The sequence below is a fragment of the Scyliorhinus torazame genome, chromosome 5 (assembly GCF_047496885.1).
Source record: "Scyliorhinus torazame isolate Kashiwa2021f chromosome 5, sScyTor2.1, whole genome shotgun sequence".
Lineage (NCBI taxonomy): Eukaryota > Metazoa > Chordata > Chondrichthyes > Carcharhiniformes > Scyliorhinidae > Scyliorhinus > Scyliorhinus torazame.
Window position 1 is genome coordinate 97,233,960 of NC_092711.1, and position 15,466 is coordinate 97,249,425.

General features: G+C 46.7%; 1 protein-coding gene across 1 annotated transcript in view; it reads left to right on the forward strand.

The window, feature by feature from the left end:
• The window catches only part of LOC140419070 (uncharacterized), a 555,344-nt gene that overhangs the window by 143,763 nt on the left and 396,115 nt on the right, over positions 1–15,466 (forward strand). The window lies entirely within an intron of this gene.

The window sequence follows — 15,466 nt, forward strand, 5'->3', positions numbered from 1 at the left end:
ACCTTGGAATTCCCTTCCTAACATGGTTGGACTGCAGCGGTTCAAGAAGGCTGCTCAACACCATCTTTCCAAGGGCAATTAGGGATGGACAATAAATGCTGACCGAGCCAGCGACACCCACATCCCATGAAGGATTTTTAAAAAAGTCTCAACAAGAACTCATTCACAAAATTATGAACTTTCAGTTCAATCCTAAATTGATCTTTCACTTCGTCTCTTGTCAACTCTACATGGCCGCCCATTGCCATCTGTACAGGCAGCCTGGTCACAGAACTCTAATCACTTCACTCCGCTGTGTTGGTAGTTTTGAAATCAATGGTTTTAACGTAACGAAACTATTTTCAGGTTAATTCACTTTCGAGTCATTGTCATGAAAGGTTAAAATGCCATTTTGTACACGAGCAGATGTCGGGCCAAATATAAATCAGCAGTCCATTAAGTTAACCAGTTATTGTTGACACTTTGGCTAATTAGAGATTAGAAAAGTTGAGCTGAGGGAATAAAACTAATGTTTTGATGAACCATTTTGTTAACATGTTACCACGTTTTTACTTCCTGTCTTTCGCCTGCTCAACTGAGGAAAGTTGTAAGAAGTCTGTTTAATTGTTAAAGATAAACTTCTCTGTCAATTACTGTCCATTAAACTTTGTTTTTTAACTTTCTGACTTATCTTTTTTGAAAATTTAGAGCACCCAATTATTTTTTTCTAATTAAGGGGCAATTTACCGTGGCCAATTCACCTACCCTGCACAGATTTTTGGATTGTGAGGGTGAGACCCACGCAGACACGGGGAGAACGTGCAAACTCCAGACGGTCAGTGACCCAGGGCCGGGATCGAACCCGGGTCCTCGGCGCCATGAGGCAGCAGTGCTAACCACTGTGCCACCGTGCCGTCCCCGACATGTTTCCTTTCTACCTTTTAATGGTTTAAAAATATTTTGAATTTACCATTTAAAGTAATCATTCTGTCAGATAGTTAAATCTTGCATAATCTGATTTAATTGAAAGTTGGGGATTTATTGCAAATAATCTGTACCCCATAAATCAACTTCAAAATGTAAATGTTACCTGGATTTGGTGTCTCGGCGTAAGTGGTCCCTGGCTTTAGTGTCTCGCCAAAAGTGGTCCCTGGATTTGGTGTCTTGGCATAAGTAGTCCCTGGGTTTACTGTCTCGTCAAAAGTGGTCCCTGGATTCGGTGTCTCAGTGTAAGTGGCCCCTCGATTTGCTGTGTCAGAGTAAGTGATCTCCGGCTTTGGGGTCTCAGTACAAGTGGGCTCAGCTCTGCTTCCAACCCAGTCTCTCATCTTTCATTAATTTCAATTGAATGGAAACTGACTGCAGGAACCTGTCAGCATTTGAAAGATATTTACAAATGATTTGAGAGTTTCTTACAGTTGGGGATCTTTCTCTGTTCTGTCCATTCGAGGTGTTTGATAACAGACTTTCTCCTGTGAATATCCAGCTGGAGTTTGGGGCCCTGATGTGTTTCCTTGTTCATCCTGTTGACTCTAAACATTGAATCTTGTGGTTCAGACACCAGAGAATCAAACTCCCAGCAACAGATTGTATTTTACTGACGTTATTAACAGCTCTGCAATAATACAGAGAAAGTAGAGTTACTTGTTCTGGAGAACAGAGATAATACAGGGATTCAGAGCTCCCTTTTCCTCAGCTCTGATCTAACAAGCTGCAGCCACACTGGAAATATTTATCTTTAACTTTTCCACTACATCTGTGATCTGACCATTTCAAACCCTCACCACAAGGATATCTTTGTTCTGAGTGTGAGCACAAAGCTGTGTCTCTGTCACACACACAGATACCATTTCCTTGGTTCACATCTCCACACAGAGGCCAGCCCTTTACACATCCCCTTTCGACACAACTGCAGCAATATGAGCAAGGATGTGAGGCTCAGTAATATTCACCCATAATTTAGAACAGCAAAGGTTCCACTGGAACAAAGATTCAGTCATTTTCTATTTCAGGCAAAATACAGAGCAGTACAGGAGCACACTGACAGTGTAGCAGTCTCATGGGCTCCTGTTAAATACAGAGCAGTACAGCAGCACACTGACAGTGTAACACAGTCTTATTAGTCTGCAGGCTCCTGTTAAATACAGAGCAGTACAGCAGCACACTGACAGTGTAACACAGTCTTATTAGACTGCAGACTCCTGTAAAATACAGAGCAGTCAGGAGGGCTAGAAGGGGTCACGAAAAGTCATTGGCAAATAGGGTTAAGGAAAATCCCAATGCTTTTTACACGTACATAAAAAGCAAGAGGGTAGCCAGGGAAAGGGTTGGCCCACTGAAGGATAGGCAAGGGAATCTATGTGTGGAGCCAGAGGAAATGGGTAAGGTACTAAACAAATACTTTGCATCAGTATTCAGCAAAGAGAAGGAATTGGTGGATGTTGAGTCTGGAGAAGGGTGTGTAGATAGCCTGGGTCACATTGAGATCCAAAAAGACGAGGTGTTGGGCGTCTTGAAAAATATTAAGGTAGATAAGTCCCCAGGGCCTGATGGGATCTACCCCAGAATACTGAAGGAGGCTAGAGAGGAAATTGTTGAGACCTTGACAGAAATCTTTGGATCCTCATTGTCTTCAGGTGATGTCCCGGAGGACTGGAGAATAGCCAATGTTGTTCCTTTGTTTAAGAAGGGTAGCAAGGATAATCCAGGGAACTACAGGCCGGTGAGCATTACGTCAGTGGTAGGGAAATTACTGGAGAGAATTCTTTGAGACAGGATCTACTCCCATTTGGAAGCAAATTAACGTATTAGTGAGAGGCAGCATGGTTTTGTGAAGGGGAGGTCATGCCTCACTAACTTGATAAGAGTTTTTCGAAGAGGTCACAAAGATGATTGATGCAGGTAGGGCAGTGGATGTTGTCTATATGAACTTCAGTAAGGCCTTTGACAAGGTACCTCATGGTAGACTGGTACAAAAGGTGAAGTCACACAGGATCAGGGGTGAGCTGGCAAGGTGGCTACAGAACTGACTAGGTTATAGAAGGCAGAGTAGCAATGGAAGGGTGCTTTTCTAATTGGAGGGCTGTTATTAGTGGTGTTCCGCAGGGATCAATGCTGGGGACATCAGTGCTGGGACCTTTGATGTCCGTAGTATATATAAATGATTTGGAGGAAAATGGAACTGGTCTGATTAGTAAGTTTGCAGACGACACAAAGGTTGGTGTAATTGCGGATAGCGATGAGGACTGTCAGAGGATACAGCAGGATTTAGAACGTTTGGAGACTTGGGCGGAGAGATGGCAGATGGAGTTTACTCCGGACAAATGTGAGGTAATGCATTTTGGAAGGTCTAATGCAGGTAGGGAATATACAGTGAATGGTAGAACCCTCAAGAGTATTGACAGACAGAGAGATCTAGGTATACAGGTCACTGAAAGGGGCAACACAGGTGGAGAAGGTAGTCAAGAAGGCATATGACTTGCTTGCCTTCATTGGACAGGGCATTGAGTATAAGAATTGGCAAGTCATGTTGCAGCTGTATTGAACCTTAGTTAGGCCACACTTGGAGTATAGTGTTCAATTCTGGTTGTCACACTACCAGAAGGATGTGGAGGCTTTAGAGAGGGTGCAGAAGAGATTTACCAGGATGTTGCCTGGTATGGAGGGCATTAGCTGTGAGGAGCGGCTGAATAAACTCGGTTTGTTCTCCCTGGAACGACGGAGGTTGAGGGGCGACCTGATAGAGGTCTACAAAATTATGAGGGGCATAGACAGAATGGATAGTCAGAGGCTTTTCCCCAGGGTAGAGGGGTCAATTACTAGGGGGCATAGGTTCAAGGTGTGAGGGGCAAGGTTTAGAGGAGATGTATGAGGCAAGTTTTTTACACAGAGGGTAGTGGGTGCCTGGAACTCGCTGCCGGAGGAGGTGGTGGAAGCAGGGACAATAGTGACATTTAAGGGGCATCTTGACAAATACATGAATAGGATGGGAATAGAGGGATACGGACCCAGGAAGTGTAGAAGAATGTAGTTTAGTCGGGCAGCATGGTCGGCACAGGCTTGGAGGGCGGAAGGGCCTGTTCCTGTGCTGTACTTTCCTTTGTTCTTTGTTCAGTACCGGAGCACACTGACAGTGTAACACAGTCTCATCAGTCTGCAGACTCCTGTTAAATACAGAGCAGTACCGGAGCACACTGACAGTGTAACACAGTCTCATCAGTCTGCAGACTCCTGTTAAATACAGAGCAGTACAGGAGCACACCGACAGTGTAACACAGTCTCATCAGTCTGCAGACTCCTGTTAAATACAGAGCAGTACAGGAGCACACTGACAGTGTAACACAGTCTCATCAGTCTGCAGACTCCTGTTAAATACAGAGCAGTACAGGAGCACACTGACAGTGTAACACAGTCTCATCAGGCTGCAGACTCCTGTTAAATACAGAGCAGTACAGGAGCACACTGACAGTGTAACACAGTCTCATCAGGCTGCAGTCTCCTGTTAAATACAGAGCAATACAGGAGCACACTGACAGTGTAACACAGTCTCATCAGTCTGCAGACTCCTGTTACATACAGAGCAGTACAGGAACACACTGACAGTGTAACACAGTCGCATCAGTCTGCAGACACCTGTTAAATACAGAGCAGTACAGGAGCACACTGACACTGTAACACAAACTCATCAGTCTGCAGACACCTGTTAAATACAGAGCAGTACAGGAGCACACTGACAGTGTAACACAGTCTCATCAGTCTGCAGACTCCTGTTAAATACAGAGCAGTACAGGTGCACGCTGACAGTGTAACAGAGTCTCATCAGTCTGCAGACTCCTGTTAAATACAGAGCAGTACAGGAACACACTGACAGTGTAACACAGTCGCATCAGTCTGCAGACTCCTGTTAAATACAGAGCAGAACAGGAGCACACTGACAGTGTAACACAGTCTCATCAGTCTGCAGACTCCTGTTAAATACAGAGCAGTACAGGAGCACACTGACAGTGTAACACAGCTTCATCAGTCTGCAGACTCCTGTTAAATACAGAGCAGTACAGGAGCACAATGACAGTGTAACACAGCTTCATCAGTCTGCAGGCTCCTGTTAAATATAAAGTAGTACAGGAGCATACTGACAGTGTAACACAGTCTCATCAGTCTGCAGACTCCTGTTAAATACAGAGCAGTACAGGAGTACACTGACTGTATAACACAGTCTCATCAGTCTGCAGACACCTGTTAAATACAGAGCAGTGCAGGAACACACTGACAGTGTAACACAGTCTCATCAGTCTGCAGACTCCTGTTAAATACAGAGCAGTACAGGAGCACACTGACAGTGCAACACAGTCTCATCAGTCTGCAGGTTCCTGTTAAATACAGAGCAGTACAGGAGCACAATGATAGTGTAACACAGTCTCATCAGTCTGCAGACACCTGTTAAATACAGAGCAGTACAGGAACACACTGACAGTGTAACACAGTCTCATCAGTCTGCAGACTCCTGTTAAATACAGAGCAGTACAGGAGCACACTGACAGTGTAACACAGTCTCATCAGTCTGCAGGCTCCTGTTAAATACAGAGCAGTACAGGAGCACACTGACAGTGTAACACAGTCTCATCAGGCTGCAGGCTCCTGTTAAATACAGAGCAGTACAGGAGCATGCTGACAGTGTAACACAGTCTCATCAGTCTGCAGACTCCTGTTACATACAGAGCAGTACAGGAACACACTGACTGTATAACACAGTCTCATCAGTCTGCAGACTCCTGTTAAATACAGAGCAGTACACGAACACACTGACTGTGTAACACAGTCTCATCAATCTGCAGACTCCTGTTGAATACAGAGCAGTACAGGAGCACACTGACTGTATAACACAGTCTCATCAGTCTGCAGACACCTGTTAAATACAGAGCAGTACAGGAGCACACAGACTGTATAACACAGTCTCAGCAGTCTGCAGACTCCTGTTAAATACAGAGCAGTACAGGAGCACACTGTCAGTGTAACACAGTCTCATCAGTCTGCAGACTCCTGTTAAATACAGAGCGGTACAGGAGCATACTGACAGTGTAACACAGTCTCATCAGTCTGCAGACTCCTGTTAAATACAGAGCAGTACAGGAGCACACTGACAGTGTAACACAGTCTCATCAGGCTGCAGGCTCCTGTTAAATACAGAGCAGTACAGGAGCACACTGACAGTGTAACACAGTCTCATCAGGCTGCAGACTCCTGTTAAATACAGAGCAGTACAGGAGCACACTGACAGTGTAACACAGCTTCATCAGTCTGCAGGCTCCTGTTAAATATAAAGCAGTACAAGAGCATACTGACAGTGTAACACAGTCTCATCAGTCTGCAGACTCCTGTTAAATACAGAGCAGTACAGGAGCACACTGACTGTATAACACAGTCTCATCAGTCTGCAGACACCTGTTAAATACAGAGCAGTGCAGGAACACACTGACAGTGTAACACAGTCTCATCAGTATGCAGACTCCTGTTAAATACAGAGCAGTACAGGAGCACACTGACAGTGCAACACAGTCTCATCAGTCTGCAGGTTCCTGTTAAATACAGAGCAGTACAGGAGCACAATGATAGTGTAACACAGTCTCATCAGTCTGCAGACACCTGTTAAATACAGAGCAGTACAGGAGCACACTGACTGTGTAACACAGTCTCATCAATCTGCAGACTCCTGTTAAATACAGAGCAGTACAGGAGCACACTGACAGTGTAACACAGCTTCATCAGTCTGCAGGCTCCTGTTAAATATAAAGCAGTACAGGAGCATACTGACAGTGTAACACAGTCTCATCAGTCTGCAGACTCCTGTTAAATACAGAGCAGTACAGGAGCACACTGACTGTATAACACAGTCTCATCAGTCTGCAGACACCTGTTAAATACAGAGCAGTGCAGGAACACACTGACAGTGTAACACAGTCTCATCAGTCTGCAGACTCCTGTTAAATACAGAGCAGTACAGGAGCACACTGACAGTGCAACACAGTCTCATCAGTCTGCAGGTTCCTGTTAAATACAGAGCAGTACAGGAGCACAATGATAGTGTAACACAGTCTCATCAGTCTGCAGACACCTGTTAAATACAGAGCAGTACAGGAGCACACTGACTGTATAACACAGTCTCATCAGTATGCAGACACCTGTTAAATACAGAGCAGTACAGGAACACACTGACTGTGTAACACAGTCTCATCAGTCTGCAGGCTCCTGTTAAATACAGAGCAGTACAGGAGCACACTGACAGTGTAACACAGTCTCATCAGGCTGCAGGCTCCTGTTAAATACAGAGCAGTACAGGAGCATGCTGACAGTGTAACACAGTCTCATCAGTCTGCAGACTCCTGTTACATACAGAGCAGTACAGGAACACACTGACTGTATAACACAGTCTCATCAGTCTGCAGACTCCTGTTAAATACAGAGCAGTACATGAACACACTGACAGTGCAACACAGTCTCATCAGTCTGCAGGTTCCTGTTAAATACAGAGCAGTACAGGAGCACAATGATAGTGTAACACAGTCTCATCAGTCTGCAGACACCTGTTAAATACAGAGCAGTACAGGAGCACGCTTACAGTGTAACAGAGTCTCATCAGTCTGCAAATTCCTGTTAAATACAGAGCAGTACAGGAACACACTGACAGTGTAACACAGTCGCATCAGTCTGCAGACTCCTGTTAAATACAGAGCAGTACCGGAGCACACTGACAGTGTAACACAGTCTCATCAGTCTGCAGACACCTGTTAAATACAGAGCAGTACAGGAACACACTGACTGTGTAACACAGTCTCATCAGTCTGCAGGCTCCTGTTAAATACAGAGCAGTACAGGAGCACACTGACAGTGTAACACAGTCTCATCAGTCTGCAGACTCCTGTTAAATACAGAGCAGTACAGGAGCACACTGACAGTGTAACACAGCTTCATCAGTCTGCAGACTCCTGTTAAATACAGAGCAGTACAGGAGCACACTGACAGTGTAACACAGTCTCATCAGTCTGCAGACTCCTGTTAAATACAGAGCAGTACAGGAGCACCCTGACTGTGTAACACAGTCTCATCAATCTTCAGACTCCTGTTGAATACAGAGTACAGGAGCACACTGACTGTATAACACAGTCTCATCAGTCTGCAGACACCTGTTAAATACAGAGCAGTACAGGAGCACACTGACAGTGTAATACAGTCTCATCAGTCGGCAGACTCCTGTTAAATACAGAGCAGTACAGGAGCACACTGACTGTATAACACAGTCTCATCAGTCTGCAGACTCCTGTTACATACAGAGCAGTACAGGAACACACTGACTGTGTAACACAGTCTCATCAGTCTGCAGACACCTGTTAAATACAGAGCAGTCCAGGAGCACACTGACTGTGTAACACAGTCTCATCAATCTGCAGACTCCTGTTAAATACAGAGCAGTACAGGAGCACACTGACTGTATAACACAGTCTCATCAGTCTGAAGACTCCTGTTAAATACAGAGCAGTACAGGAACACACTGACTGTGTAACACAGTCTCATCAGTCTGCAGACACCTGTTGAATACAGAGCAGTACAGGAGCACACTGACAGTATAACACAGTCTCAGCAATCTGCAGACTCCTGTTAAATACAGAGCAGTACAGGAGCACACTGTCAGTGTAACACAGTCTCATCAGTCTGCAGACTCCTGTTAAATACAGAGCGGTACAGGAGCACACTGACAGTGTAACACAGTCTCATCAGGCTGCAGGCTCCTGTTAAATACAGAGCAGTACAGGAGCACACTGACAGTGTAACACAGTCTCATCAGGCTGCAGACTCCTGTTAAATACAGAGCAGTACAGGAGCACACTGACAGTGTAACACAGCTTCATCAGTCTGCAGGCTCCTGTTAAATATAAAGCAGTACAGGAGCATACTGACAGTGTAACACAGTCTCATCAGTCTGCAGACTCCTGTTAAATACAGAGCAGTACAGGAGCACACTGACTGTATAACACAGTCTCATCAGTCTGCAGACACCTGTTAAATACAGAGCAGTGCAGGAACACACTGACAGTGTAACACAGTCTCATCAGTCTGCAGACTCCTGTTAAATACAGAGCAGTACAGGAGCACACTGACTGTATAACACAGTCTCATCAGTCTGCAGGTTCCTGTTAAATACAGAGCAGTACAGGAACACACTGACTGTGTAACACAGTCTCATCAGTCTGCAGACTCCTGTTGAATACAGAGCAGTGCAGGAACACACTGACTGTATAACACAGTCTCATCAGTCTGCAGACACCTGTTAAATACAGAGCAGTCCAGGAGCACACTGACTGTGTAACACAGTCTCATCAATCTGCAGACTCCTGTTAAATACAGAGCAGTACAGGAGCACACTGACTGTATAACACAGTCTCATCAGTCTGCAGACTCCTGTTAAATACAGAGCAGTACAGGAACACACTGACTGTGTAACACAGTCTCATCAGTCTGCAGACTCCTGTTGAATACAGAGCAGTACAGGAGCACACTGACTGTATAACACAGTCTCAGCAGTCTGCAGACTCCTGTTAAATACAGAGCAGTACAGGAGCACACTGACAGTGTAACACAGTCTCATCAGGCTGCAGACTCCTGTTAAATACAGAGCAGTACAGGAGCACACTGACAGTGCAACACAGTCTCATCAGTCTGCTGACTCCTGTTAAATACAGAGCAGTACAGGAGCACACTGACAGTGTAACAGAGGGTGACGGGGTGACGTTCAAAGGCCGAGAGTAACTAACCAATTCAGTTTCGAATTTATTGATCCCAGGAGTGTTTCCAATATCTTCCCAGGACCCCAGTGGTAGGATAATAATAATCACTTATTGTAACAAGTAGGTTTCAATGAAGTTAATGTGAAAAGCCCCTGGTCGCCCCTGGTGCGGGAAGGCCGGTATGGGAATTGAACCCGTGCTGCTGGCATTGTTCTGCATTACAAGCCAGCTGTTTAGACACTGTGCTGAACCCAGCCCCCTAAACCAGGAGACACACTCTGGAAGATATGAGGAGCTGGGAATTGTCCATGAGAGTAACTGAAGCTCTGAGAACTGAAATAATATAGAGATAGAAAAGAGAATAGAACCCAAAAATGAAGCAGTCAGCAACAGGACATTGATTAATCTCCTCTTACATTGGAAAACATGGAACATAACACTGTGTATTTGCACAAAGACTGACTTAGCTGACATTCATCTCGAATTTTAATAACCCTGATGACGGGGCTGAAGTTTACCATCAGCAGAAACAAACAGTGAAAGTGATGAACAGCACAATCCCGCCCCTGCAATTACTTGTAAACTCACTGCTCTCACAATAGATGCTGTGACTGAGTGAACCCCTTTCACACACAGAGGTGACCAGCCTCTCACCAACGTGAGTGCGTTGGTGTGTCTGCACCTCGCATGCACTTCTCACATTCATAACAAGAGGTCATTTATCAATGTGAACAAGTTGATGTGCAGCGAGGGTGCTTAACCGAGTCAATCTCTTCCCACACACAGAGCAGGTGAATGGCCTCTCCCCAGTGTGAACCCGCTGGTGCCTCAGCAGGGTGGATGACTGAATGAATCTCCTCTCACACACGGAGCAAGTGAATGGCCTTTTTCCAGTGTGAGTCTGCTGGTGCCTCATCAGGGTGGATGACTGAGTGAATCCTTTCCCACACATGGGGCAGGTGAACGGCCTCTCTCCAGTGTGTGTGTGTTGGTGTTGCATCAGGTTCTTTCTGCTTTTAAAGCTCTTCCCACAGTCAGAACATTCTCAAGGTCTCTTATTGGAGTGAGCACGCTGGTGTGACTGCAGGTGTTGTGACTGAATGAAATCTTTTCCACACAAGGAGCAGGTGAACGGCCTCTCCCCTGTGTGACAGCGTTGATGAGTTTCGAGATGGGATGGGTAATTGAATCCCTTCCCACAGTCCCCACATTTCCATGGTTTCTCCATGGTGCCGGTTTCCTTTTGCCTCTCCAGGTTCGATGATCAGTTGAAGCCGTGTCCACACACAGACCACGTGTATGGTTTCTCCTCACTGTGAATGGTGAGATTTTTGTTCAGGCTGTGTAACTGGTTAAAGCTCTTTCCACAGTCACTTCACTGGATCACTCTCACTCGGGTGTGTGTGTGTGTGTCTCTCGGTGCTTTTCCAGTCACACTGATATTTGAAATCTTTTCCCAGACGGAAGACAAACATTTCTCCTTCCACATCCAAAGGCCAATGAGATTCAGGTCCTGATAATCGAATGACTTTGTTGAATCTTGATGTGATGCTTAGGAATTTCCCGTTTGTAAATCATCCCCTTCGAATATCCTGTAAATGGTGATTATCAAAGTCAAAGACGTAAATCCCCGTCCCACACACTGTCCCTTCTCCCGGGGCTGAAATCCAAACCTATTTCTTTCCTCCACTCCGTTTTCTCCCTCCCTCTCCTCTGCCTGGGTTCAGTTCTCCTGTCTGCAGACTGACAATAAAACCAATGGGTCTTATGGGGGGGGGGGGGGGGGGGTCTTATGGGGGGGGGTCTCCTCTTACCCACCTGAAGCCAGAGCAAGAACCCGCACTGCACGTGTTCCAGCTCACAATGCCCGAGTTGCGATTGACAGCATCTCTGGACCTATAAGAAGCAGCAGTGGGGCTGGAGGACCGAGCAGGAGCAGCTGGTCCTCCAACCAATCAGAGTGAATGAGGGGCGGAGCTGAGCCCGGATCTCTCTCATTGGTGGAAATTGTACCATTTTGAAAACTGATTTGTCTCAAACTCCAGGAGAAAAGTGGACCTTTCTGTCTGTGTCGGGAGACATCACTCACTCCCTCGAACCTGCTCCACCATTGAATAAGAACCTGGCTGATCTGACTGTAACACCCACTACACATGCAGTGAGCGGGACTGCCCTGCAGCTCAATTATACTCCAATTCTGATCATGTTCAGGTTCTGATGAACAGAGTGACTCTGTTAGAACTTGATGTGATCTTTGATTTGAGTTTTCTGTGTAAATCCAGCCATCCCACCCCCTGTAAAAGGAGTTTGCAGAATCCATCCCTGTCAGTCCAGGAGAGAAATTCACAACATTCTCTCCTCCTGCTGACAGGGAGCACCGCGCATGCGCCCTTAACCCGGGCCTCTCACTCCAGACGCGGTTCCGCCGCACAGATACACACCCGGCACCGGCAGCTTCTTATTCTGGTACGAAGTCTTACAACACCAGGTTAAAGTCCAACAGGTTTGTTTCGATGTCACTAGCTTTCGGAGCGCTGCTCCTTCCTCAGGTGAATCAGGTGCTTATTCTGGTGTCAGAGCCACATCGGGAACTCAAGGCCCCTCCCCGTCCACCTCTCGGCTCCGCCTCTCCCTCCATTTCCCTCACCTCCTGTGGATCTGACAAACAAGCTTCTGTCCCTGGACACCGCCCGCACTGCGCATACTCAACGTCACAATGCCCGGGGAGTGATTGACGGCAGGGCCAGACCAATAGGAAGAAGGGGCAGGGCCGGAGGACCGAGCAGCAGCGGCTGGTCCTCCCACCAATCGGAGTGAAAGAAGGGGGGGCTGGGGGCTCAGCACTGACTGAAGCATGCACAGTACGAGCCCCAGAGCCGGAAAAGACGGTCCAGTTGAGGTCATGATGTGGAGATGCCGGCGTTGGACTGGGTGGGCACAGTAAGAAGCCTTACAACACCAGGTTAAAGTCCAACAGGTTTGTATTGAGGTCACAAAGAGTGAGAAGTGAATCCGGGCGGGGCGGGGATTGTGAACAAAGCGGGAGGTTGGGAGCCAGGGATGAGATGGTGGTGGAGTGGGAATGTGCCTGGGCGGGTATTACTGAGTCCCAGAGGGTAATGGTCTGAGGAGCTATTGGAATATTTCAGGTTACCAAACAACTACATTCAATTCATAAAACAGTGAAAACTATTATCAGTAATGATGACCATGCAGCTATCACTGGTTGTGTTTAAACTGATCTGGTTCACTAATGGCCTTTAAGAAATCTGCCAACCCTACCTGGTCTGGCCTACATGTGACTCCAGAGCCACAGCAGTAAATCTGCCCTCTGAAATAGACCAGCAAGCCATTCAGTTCAAGAGCAATTTGGGATCGGCAACAAATAAGGGGGCAGCACGGCAGCATTGTGGATAGCACAATTACTGCACAGCTCCAGGGTCCCAGTTTTGATTCCGGCTTGGGTCACTGTCTGTGTGGAATCTGCACATCCTCCCCGTGTCTGTGTGGGTTTCCTCCGGGTGCTCCGGTTTCCTCCCACAGTCCAAAGATGTGCAGGTTAGGTGGATTGGCCGTGCTAAAATTGTCCTTAGTGTCAAAAATTGCCCTTAGTGTTGGGTGGGTTTACTGGGTTATGGGGATAGGGTGGAGATGTGGACCTTGGGTAGGGTGCTCTTTCCAAGAGCTGGTGCAGACTCGATGGGCCGAATGGCCTCCATCTGCACTGTAAATTCGACGAAAGATAGTGGATTCACCAGGGATTGCCACAGGAATTGTCATTTATGGGAGAGAATTCCAAATGTGTCCCAGATTTTGTGTCAACAAGTATTTCCTCATTTCACACTGAGTTCTGTGACCTGGCTACAGTTTTTAGGCAATGTCCCAAGTCCTTACTCCCCAGTCAGCAGAAATCACTCCTCTCTGTCTTTGATTAAATCATGCTGTAATTTACTAAACACCAGGACGTGGAGATGCCGGCGTTGCACTGGGGTGGGCACAGTGAGAAGTCTTACAACACCAGGTTAAAGTCCAACAGATTTGTTTCGAATCATGAGCATTCAGAGCCTAGCTCCTTCCTCAGCTGTGCTCCAAAAGCTAGTGATTCTAAATAAACCTGTTGGACTTTAACCTGGTGTTGTAAGACTGCTTACTGTGCCCACCCCAGTGCAATGCCTACATCTCCACATTTCATAGAATGTACAGTGCAGAAGGAGGCCATTCGGCCCATCGAGTCTGCACCGGCTCTTGGAACGAGCACCCTACCCAAGGTCCACATCTCCACCCTATCCCCATAATCCAGTAACCCCACCCAACATCATGGCCTGAAGATGAGACAAAAAAGCGCCTGTCCCTGGGCATGAGCCGCACTGCGCATGCTCCACATCACAATGCCCGGCGAGTGATTGACGGTAGCTTTGCACCAATAGGAAGAGGAGGCGGGACTGCAGGACCGAACGACAGCAGCTGGTCCTCCACCTAATTGGAGTGAATGAGGGGCGTGGCTGCTCTCAAGTCTCCCTCATTGGCTGAGACTGCATCATTTTGAGTTCTTCCCATTAGCCACGTGCGCACGGGTTCCACGACCTCATTTCCTGTCTGAGAGGGGATGACCAACAGGAAGATTGGGAGGACGGGATGGATTCTGGTCCTTCAGCCAATCAGACTGCGGGCTGTGTGAATGAAACTGGAGCTTCACACAGAGTTAAACTTGTTCCTGTGTCAAACCGCTTCAATGGACAAAAACGTCTTATTTCGACTTCAATGGACTTTTTTAGAATCCATTGATCCTTCTACAGAACTGTTACAAGCAACAACAAACATTAACTCTGTTTCTCTCATCACAGATGTGGCACAATGATTAGCACTGCTGCCTCACAGCTCCAGTGACCAGGGTTCAATTCCGGCCTTGGATGACTGTTTGCACATTCTTCCCGTGTCTGTGTGGTTCTCTCTGGGTGCTCCAGTTTTCTCCCACGAGAATGTGTAGGCTTGGTGGATTGGCTATGCTAAATTGCTCCTTCGTGTCCAAAGGTGAAGTGGGGTTATGGGGAGAGGGTGGGGGAAGTGCACCTGGGGGGGACGCTCTTTTGTAGGGTTGGTGCAAATGCAATGGACCGAATGGCCTCCTTCTGCACTTTAAGGATTCGATGATACTACCAGACCTGTTGAGTTAATCTCGCATTTTCTGTTTTACTATATATTACACACCTTTTTAATCCACTGATTATATTTATTGAACCACTATACCATCAACCACCAGGAGCAGTGTGTTGATGTTTCAGCAATTTCAGCCTTGAGTGACTGGGTAAAGTTTGCACATTTTCCCCATGTCTGTGTGCGTTCCCTCTGGGTGCTCCAGTTTTCTCCCACCGTCCAAAGAGTTAAGGTCGATTGGCCCCTTAGTGTCCAAATAAAGGTTAGGTGAGTTACTGGGATGGGCTTAAGTAGGGTACTCTTTCTGAGGGCCGGTACAGGCTAAATGGGCCAAATGGCCTCTTTCTGCACTGTAAATTCTATGATTCTGTTGGATTTTCTCTCCCACAGTCTTGGCCCGGTGGGTCTGTCTGGTGGTATTTCCCTGGTACTGTCCATGTGTTTGGATGTTTGGGTATTTTAGGAAGCAGGTAGAACTTCCTTGGTTCTACCTGTTTTCTTTGGTTAATATGTCTGGAGTCTTTGAGTTCTTCCAGTCAGTCTCCAATTCTCCT